This window comes from Rhinopithecus bieti, unplaced genomic scaffold, assembly GCF_001698545.2.
Source record: "Rhinopithecus bieti isolate Rb0 unplaced genomic scaffold, ASM169854v2 scaffold_18295, whole genome shotgun sequence".
In the NCBI taxonomy this organism is placed as follows: Eukaryota; Metazoa; Chordata; class Mammalia; order Primates; family Cercopithecidae; genus Rhinopithecus; species Rhinopithecus bieti.
The window spans coordinates 895,680-905,071 of NW_016809135.1; the positions used below are offsets into that span (position 1 = coordinate 895,680).

Consider the following 9,392-nt stretch of genomic DNA (forward strand, 5'->3'; position numbering starts at 1 on the left):
ACACAAAAGGAAGCCAAAGAGCAGGGATTAGTTGGGTTCAATAAAAATAATGAGAAGGCAGAACTCTCCGTCTCTTAAATTTTTACTATGTATCTTAATTGTTTTAAAATATTAGTAATTTCTAGATCAGAAGACATCTAGGTAAATCTTGTAACATTATTGGAGCTAAGTTGGGGGTAGATAATCTAAATGGGAGAAGTGACTTGGAAATATGTATATGTTTTAAATTTTCTTTTAATATATTTATTGCTTTGAGAATTTACTTTGAATCAGCTAATGAAACTACTCTATGAAGACCTGACTAGGGAGGATTTTGGAAACGTTTTCATTTCTACATTTTGGACCTATTTTACTCCCTCCCCAAAATCTGTTAGGATGACAGAGTATCAGAATCTACAGAGAAAGCAGTATGTGTACTTGTAATTTGCAGTAGATATATTGTACTTCAATAAAGAGTATTGAAAAGCTTTTAAAAAAAATCAGACCCTCCCAGTAATATACTTAGGCACAGGGAGAGTTTAACAAAGTAAATCACTAGATACTGTCAATTATTTGGGCATCAAACTTTGCTAAATAATCCATAGTTGATTCCTTAAGAGTCAACTTCAACTACAAAATCCACTCCAGTGTCACAGGAGGTTTTATTTTATTTTATTATTTTTTTAAGTTTTATGATATAGAACAATTCAATTACATCTCTCTCAACTCAAGTTCCCTAGTTTCCCTTGTGGTCAGTCTGTGCCCCAACTCCCAGTCCCTGACAACCACTTGGCAAGAGGTATAGCGTGATCTACTTTCTCATGTAAGTTTTGTTTTCTTGGAATTTAATGGCATTTCTTAGCTTTTGTGTTTTCCTTTACTTTAGCTTCACTTTTAAAATAAAGCTTTATTGAGATAGCATTCATATGCCACAAAATTCAGTCTTCTAACTTGTACAATTAGTTGATTTTAGCGTATTCACAAAATTGTGCAACCATCACCATTATTTAATACCAGAACCTTTTCAGCACCCCAAGCAGAAGGCATGTGCCCATTAGCGGTCACTCTTCATTTCTCAGCCCCTAGCAAAACCGGCCTACTTTGTGTTTCTATGGAATTTGGCTATTCTGGACATTTCATACAAATTGTGTCATATGACATATGGTCTTTTGTGTTTGCATTGTTTTACTTAGTATATTTTCAAGGTTCATTCTAGTTGTGGCATGGATCAGTACTTCATTTTTTTTTTTTTTATTATTTTAGCCTAATTTTGAAAGTTGTATGTGTAGTCTTGGGACTACTCTCATTGACACCATCAGTTGCTTTGTAGGGCTATCACATAGCTGTGTCATCTGGGATTCCTCTTCACTATTTTCTTGGGTGGCTTCCACTGTTGTCTGATATTCTTTAAAGCCATTTTGGTTTATTTCCTCAGTTTTGTGTAGCACATTCTCATGTAGCTTTTGAAGAAAGTATTAGTCCTTACTTGTCTATATTTGTATGTATTTGTCTTGTATGTCTTGTAAGTCTACATTTGAATGATAGGTAGGCTAGTTATGAGTTTCTGATTGAGAATCAGTATTCCTGAGAGTTTTGAAGATATTCCATTATTGTCTAATAATATTATTATTAGTGTTGTTAGAGGAAATTCTGATGCCATCTGATTATCATTGTACGGTTTTTTTTTTTTTTTCTTTTTCTCTGTGGAAGATTTTAGAATCTTGGGTTTGTCTTTAGAATTCTGAAATATGGTGATGTGTTAGTGTCGGTGATATTTTTTCATTGATGGATTGCTTATTAGTCAGTAAATATTTGTTCTTCAACTGTGGGCAGTTTTTTATGTTATTTAATATTTCTTTGTGCATTTCTTCCCTCTTTTTAAATTTATTTTTATTATTTATTTATTTATTTTGAGATAAAGTCTTGCTCTGTTGCCCAGACTGGAGTGCAGTGGCACAATCTCGGCTCACTGCAACCTCCACCTCCCAGTTGAAGCGATTTCTGGCTAATTTTTGTATTTTTAGTAAAGCCGGGATTTCACCATGTTGGCCAGTCTGGTCTGGAACTCCTCACCTCAAGTGTTCTGCCCTCTTCAGCCTCCCAAAGTGCTAGGATTACAGGCGTGAGCCACCGCACCTGGCCCTTCCCTCTTTTTAAAAATCTCTCTAAAATTCATGTTCAAGTCAGATACTGGACTTTGTAGGTTTAACCTGTCTTATCTCAGCTTTTCACATCTTTAAAAAAAATTCTAACTTTTGGAAATTTGTTTGATTTTTATTTTTTGACGTCCTTCATCAAAATTTCTGTACTAAAATATTTATTTTTAATAGGTAATATGTGTGCATGGAAAAAAATCAGGCAGTACAAAAGTGAATATAATAAGTCATCTTCTCACTTTGGTCCCTTTCTGTCTAATCTTCTAGTCCCTCTCCCAGTCATAGCATACAGCATAAAAAGTGTTTTTTTTGTTTGTTTGTTTTTCTTGAGACAGAGTCCCACCCTGTCACCTAGGGTGGAGTGCAATGACGAGATCTTGGCTCACTGCAACCCCTGTCTCCCGGGTTCAAACGATTCTCCTGCCTCAGCCTCCTGGGTAGCTGGGATTACAGGCGCCCGCCACCATGCCCAGTTTAGTTTTGTATTTTTAGTAGAGATGGGGTTTCACCATGCTGGCCAGGCTGGTCTCGAACTCCTGACCTTGTGATCCGCCCACCTTGGCCTCCCAAAGTGCTGGCATTATAGACATGAGCGACTGCGCTCAGCCAAAAGTGTTTTTAAATAAAAATGATACCAGCCACACAGACTATACTGTAAGTTGCTTTTATCACTTTTAACTTGATTTTTCCCAGTCAGTAGCTATAGATCAACTTTGATTTTTTTATAGCTATTTATGGATTGTCTGAATATATCATAATTTAATCAGTCTCTTATGAAAATTTAGTTTATTTCCAGTCTTTTACTGTTATAAACAACACTCCAATGAATATTCATGTACATAAGTTCACTTAATATATACAGATATAGACATCATATGTATTTTAGAGTTGGCATTAATTGTGCACATTTTAAGTTTTGATAAAGATGTGGTAAGTTTGGTAACAATTTATTCCCGAAAAAGATTATACCAATTATAGTCCCACCAAAAGCCTCTAGCAGAGCCTTGCAAATATTGTATATTATAACACTTTTTGTAAGTTAAAATTGAAATCATATTGTGATCCTTTTTTAAATTTTTTTGAGACAGAATCTCACTCTATCACCCAGGTTGGAGTACAGTGGTGCGATCACGGCTCACTGCAAGCTCGAACTCCTGGGCTCAAGCAAGCCTTCCTCCTCCATTTCCCCCGTAGCTGGGACTACAGGTGTGTGCCACCAGGCCCAGCTAATTTTTTAAATTTTTAGTAGAGATGAGGTCTTGCTATGTTACCCAGACTGGTCTCAAATTTCTGGCCTCAAGCAATCCTTCTGTCTTTGCCTCCCAAAGTTTTGGGATGACAGATGTGAGCCATGGCGCCTAGTTATATTGTGATTCTTATATGCATTTTCTCATTGTAAGTGAAGTTGAATATCTCTTAATATTTTTAAAAGCCATTTCTAACATTTGATGAAATTTTACAATCATTTTTAGTTCCTGAGGCTTCTTTTTCTCTGATTATTCCATGTTTTATGAATGCAACATTTTGAGTTGGCCTAATTACACTTTGGACATATACCTACCCACCATAATTCTATACTTGTTACAATTGTGGAATATTTGCTTTATTGTTATGTATCCATCTTATCAATCTGTCAATCTATCTTAATTTTGTTTTAAGAATATTTTAATAACTCTTTTTTGTGTTGAACTTTATTTCAAGAAAATTTGTGGCTATATTTTAAATATTTGATGCATTTTTTTGCATATACAGTATAGCATTTAAGTTTATAAAAGTTCAGTTTTAATATTTATGGTTTTATGGTTTTTTTTTTTTTTTTTTTTGTTTTGATATAGAGTCTCACTCTGTCACCCAGGCAGGAGTGCAGTGGCGCAATCTTGGCACACTGCAACCTCCACCTCCCAGTTTCAAGTGATTCTCGTGCCTTAGCCTCCCCAGTAGCTGGGATTACCGGCACCCACCACCATGCCCGGCTACTTTTTGTGTTTTTAGTAGAGTTGGGGTTTTGCCATGTTGGCCAGCCTGGTCTCGAACTGCTGTGCTCAAGTGATCTGCCTGCTTCGGCCTCCCAAAGTGCTGAGATTATAGGCGTGAGCCACTGATTCTGGTCTTTTTTTTTTTTTTTTTTTTTTTTTCTGAGGAGTCTCACTCAGTTACCAGGCTAGAGTGCAGTGGCGTGATCTTGGCTCGCGGCAACCTGTACCTCCTGGGTTCAAGTGATTCTCCTGCCTCAGCCTCCTGAGTAGCTGGGATTACAGGTGTGCACCACCATGCCCAGCTAATTTTTGTATTTTTAGTAGAGATGGAGTTTTACCATGTTGGCCAGGATGGCCTCTATCTCTTGACCTCAGGTGATCCACTTGCCTTGGCCTCCCAAGTGTTGGGATTACAGGCGTGAGCCACCGCGCTTGGCCTGTTTTCTTTTCCCCGTTTTTTTTTTTTTTTTAATATATCATAAAAAAATGGAATGGATATTTTAATTTGTGTGATCCATCCCTTTAGTTTTTATATATGATGAAGTTGATAGGTAATGTGGTTGATAACGGTAATGAGTGGCAGTTCTAAGACTAAAATCCATATTTCTTGAATCCCAAATGCCAAGCACTCTTTCTTCTAGTGTTAAGACTTTTACAAATGAGGAGTATTACCATGTCTTTGATTTGTTAATTTTTAAAACTGGCCATTATACTAACATACTGTTGTTGACAATATCTGTTCTATAGCATATTATGTTTTAGTCTTTCCCCATATTTGACTCCTAGAATCTCCATGTTGGCATCCATTGATATTTCTAAATTTTGGTCTCAATCCTTTGAACTTGACAGTTGTTTTTATTAAACTTATGTTCCATTTACAGTACCATCAGGTTTCTTATCCAATAGTAAGCAAAAGGAGGATGTTTTTTTCCTCTGTATTCATTGACTGCCCTTAGCCAACACTAACACCCATTTCATGAAGTCTTTTGTCTTTATCCAAGTGTTCCACTGTGCCCTAGCAGAGCAGTGCAGGGTCGTGGCGCCTGTCTCTTTTTCTTCACATGAAATTAATAACTTGCTCCAGCAGTAGTTTGTTCTAGGACATTTCCAGACCAGATGGTGGAAAGTTCTTGGGATAATATGGCAGCCAAAGCAGTATTTTGGCTTTTTAAGGTTGACTTTGTTTTGGTGATTGTGTAATGAAAATCTTCTGAAGATTATACAAGGACATTAAAACAAGAAAGATCTGTTGGATTAAAACATTTTCATCTTCTAAAACCACCACACTCAGCATGGTAGAATTTTGGTTTCTTTCAAGTATTGGCCTCTCTGGCTCTTTTCCTGATTATTTGGCACTTAAGATAGCCCAATTAATGTATTTTTAATTTTGTCTTCACAGAAATGTAACATTGCTTTTGAATTCCTTTTTTAGAGAGAGCATTATAGAAAGTTGCAGGAGGAAATGACATTAGAGGTCCTCTTGCACAGTGTACTTACTTATAAATAAGAAAAGAGACCCAGAGAAATTATTTATTAAAGTTAACGGAGTGAGTTAATAGATACTTAGAAGCAGACCCTAATTTTCTTAATTTTGAATCGGTGACAGCATACTGTTTGTGATTTGGGTAACTTTTTTTTTTTCTTTGCTTTTGTTTCAATATGTTATATTTTAATTAATAAAAGTTCAGTTTTAATATTTATGGCAATCTTCTGTTTTAGTTATTAACTTAATTTTTATATAGATGATGCATTTATATTATTCAAAAATCCAACACATAAAAGTATACATGAGCAGTCTCCCTCTCATCCTTGTCTCCCATCTTCCTAGTCCTTCCATTGGACTCTATAGTTAACTGCTATTCTTAGTTTCTTACTTATCCTTCTTATAATTTTTCACAAATACAGAGATGACCTCCAACTTAATGATAATTTGACTTATGATTTTTTGAATTTATGATCATGTGAAAGCGATAGGCATTCCGTAGAAACTGTACTTCAAGTACCTATACAACGATTTTATTTTTCACTTTCAGTACACTTTCAGTACAGTATTCAATAAATTACATGAAATATTCAACACTTTATTATATAAAGTAGGCTTTGTGTTAGATGCCTTTGTCCAACTGTAGGCTTATTTAAGTGTTCCAGCATGTTTAAGGTAAGCTAAGCTAAGTTATAATATAATAGGGTATTTAAATGCATTTTTGGCTTTTGATACTTTCAACTCACAGTAGATTTATTGGGATATATTTCCATTATCAGTCAAAGAGCATCTGACTACAGGTGCCTGCCACCATGCCCAGCTAATTTTTTATATTTTTAGTAGAGACAGGGTTTCACCATGTTAGCCAGAATGGTCTCGATCTCCTGACCTCATGATCCGCCCGCCTTGGCCTCCCAAAGTGCTGGGATTACAGGCATGGGCCACTGTGCCCGGCCATTGATGGACATTGTTAATTTGTTTTTGCTCATATCCTTTGCTCAGTTTGTATTGCTGCCCCTATTGTATCTTTCTAAAACACTTTTTGTGTTAGAATTTGAATTATTTTTTTTTCAGTTTGCCTGTTGATTTACTTGCTTATAGGACATTTTGTTTTGTCATGATGACTTTTAATAAAACAATTTTGAACAATTTAAATGTATCCATCTTTTATAGTTTTTAGGCTTAAGGATCTATAAACTGACTCAGTTTTACCTTTTTAAACCTCATCTCTTACTACTTTTCTTCTTGCACATTCTATGCTAGCCCTACTGGCCTCTTTGTTGTTCCTTAAAGGCACTAGGTGTGTTCCTACCTTGGGGACTGCATGTGCTGGACCCTCTACTTGGAAGACACTTCCCTTGCCCCCTTGCTTCTTTCAAGTCTTTGCTTAAATGTCATGTCCTTGTTGAGGTCTTCTTATTTAAAATTGTAACACACCTGTGATAGGTTGTCAGTAGTCCCCGAAATTTATCTTCTTTATTTAGAGTTTAGCTGGACAATGGCTGTCCACGTAGAGATGCCACTTATCAGGATCCCCTGCAGCTAGGTATGGATGTACCAGAAAAAGAGATATATGCTACTTTTACATTTAAAAAAAAGAAATGACTTGCCTTGGAGTGCCTTTTTTCCCCTTCTCTTTGGTGGGAAATTATGACAACTGGCACAAACTTTGAAGCACATGCAAAGGGTAGTAGAGCTTCCCTCCCAGCATGGGCCTTGCGTATTCTTATTAAGTAGAGCCTACCTGATCTGGATTATTTTCTGGATTATGATATGGCAGAGAAATTAACTTTGATCCTGTTTTAAATACTTGAACTTTAGACCTCTTTGTCACAGCAGCTTAGCCTGTTACTTACCCTTCTACCCCAACCTGGCACTTTTGGTCCTACCTTTATACCTTACTTTTTTCGTAGCACTTATCATCTTTTAATGTAATGTATAACGTATTTATTTATCTGTCCCTCTAGATTTAAGCTCCATGAAACTTGTCATATAGTAGATACCCAATGAATGGTTGGAAAGACCTTCACTAAAGCATGTTATAAAGGAATTCTTCCATTTCTTTTTAGATTTAAACCTTTGATATATTTGGAATTTATTTTTGTATAGAGTCTGTGATATGGATTCAGGTCCCCCCCCAACAGGTTATATAGTTGTCCTACTATATGTATTAATGTTCTTTTAGAATGTTACTGATGAAGTCCTGTTACTAACTTATATAACAATGATTTAAAAATAAGAAATATCTATTCTTCTACCTAATAGATTTCTTATGGGAGAGATAACTGCAGACTCAATCATCATCAGATCAAAAGGAGATTTTTTTTTAAGGCATTAATTCTTGCTTTCTCTAAATCTTATATTTTTATTCATATTACGTGGTGTGTTGACATGTGACATCTCTTGATCTGTGGCTTGTAGTTATAGGCTATTTTGTAAATAATCAAGAATAACAAAGTCCAAAGTCTTGAGTTATGAATATGAGTTAGCCAAGCAGTTTGGAGGCAGAAGGGGAAGTTGAAGCCATCACAGAGACTTGGGAGATGTGAGGGAACGTGGTAACGAGGAAGCAGTAGTTGATGGATAGTTGCATTTTGCCCACATGTGTCTTTAAAATGTATTTCTTAAATGGCTGTTCCAGGGTTTTTCTGTTTACATCATTTTTTCCTCAGATATATAGAACCCAAATTTGGGTTCCTTATTTTTAAGTTGACTTTTAAAACTTCAGTCATCTTCAATACCATTTATTACAGAAAATGGGTTAAATGAAGGCATGGGCTACTTTGAGTAAGTCTTGCTTCAAATGAATGTTGAGTAATTATTTTTGTTGTTACTACTACTTCTGTTACTGTGGCTCCAGGAGTCTAGTGATTTTTTTTTTTCTAATGTGGTGTAGAGGTGGGGTCTTGCTATGTTGCCTAAGCCTGCCTGAACTCCTGGCCTCAAGTGATCCTCCTGCCTCAGCCTCCCAAAGTGCTGGGATTACAGGCATGAGCCAGCATGCCCAGGCATGAATTTTTCTGCAGAGTGCTAAATCATAAAAAAATATTTAGAAGCTGGGAGTTTCAGATATTTTCGTCATTTAAAATTTGTACACAAATGGATGTATTTTCTTGGTTTTGGTAAAATAGTATTAATTTTCACTGTGCCTATGAGCATAGTTGAAGAGACTATTCAAAATATGTGAGTATTCACTTGTTGTCAGTCCTTGTTTTAGCTGCTAGGTATAATATACTCAGTAAGACATAAATTCTAGTTGTGAGTGGGATGGGACAGACAATAAACACATTAATATGTAATGTTAGGATGTGATAAAGGCAATGAAAGATATAGTAATGTGGTGGTATTTTAGCCAAGATCAAAAGGAAGACCTTCTTGTGAAGTGGACCTTATAATAGAAACCCAAATAAAGTCAAAGACAGAGTCCTGTTGCTATTTGATGGGAGAACATTCTAACAGAGGGAATAGCAACTTCAAGGCCCTTAGGCGGGCACATGCTTTGTCTATCCAAGGACACTAAGCAGGCCAGTACAGCTGAACAGAATGAGCAAGGATGGGGAGGGTATGTGGTAGAAGATAAGTTAGTATGGATGCAGAAGTCACGGAGGGTCTTAGAGGCTGAGTTAAGGACTCTGAATTTTATTCTTAGTGGGGTGGGCAGCTGTAGGATGGTCATTATCTTTGTCTGAATATTTTCGCCCTGTGTATTTAAATTTTCCCTTGCTTTGTGGTTATAAGAACTATCCTCAGACAACAAAAATTGGAAATTAGGTTCTTTTTTTTTTTTTTTTTTTTTTT

At 36.0% G+C, this 9,392-nt stretch overlaps 1 protein-coding gene across 1 annotated transcript in view; it reads left to right on the forward strand.

Moving 5' to 3' along the window:
* Positions 1 to 9,392, forward strand: part of DYM (dymeclin) — a 349,582-nt gene that overhangs the window by 116,285 nt on the left and 223,905 nt on the right.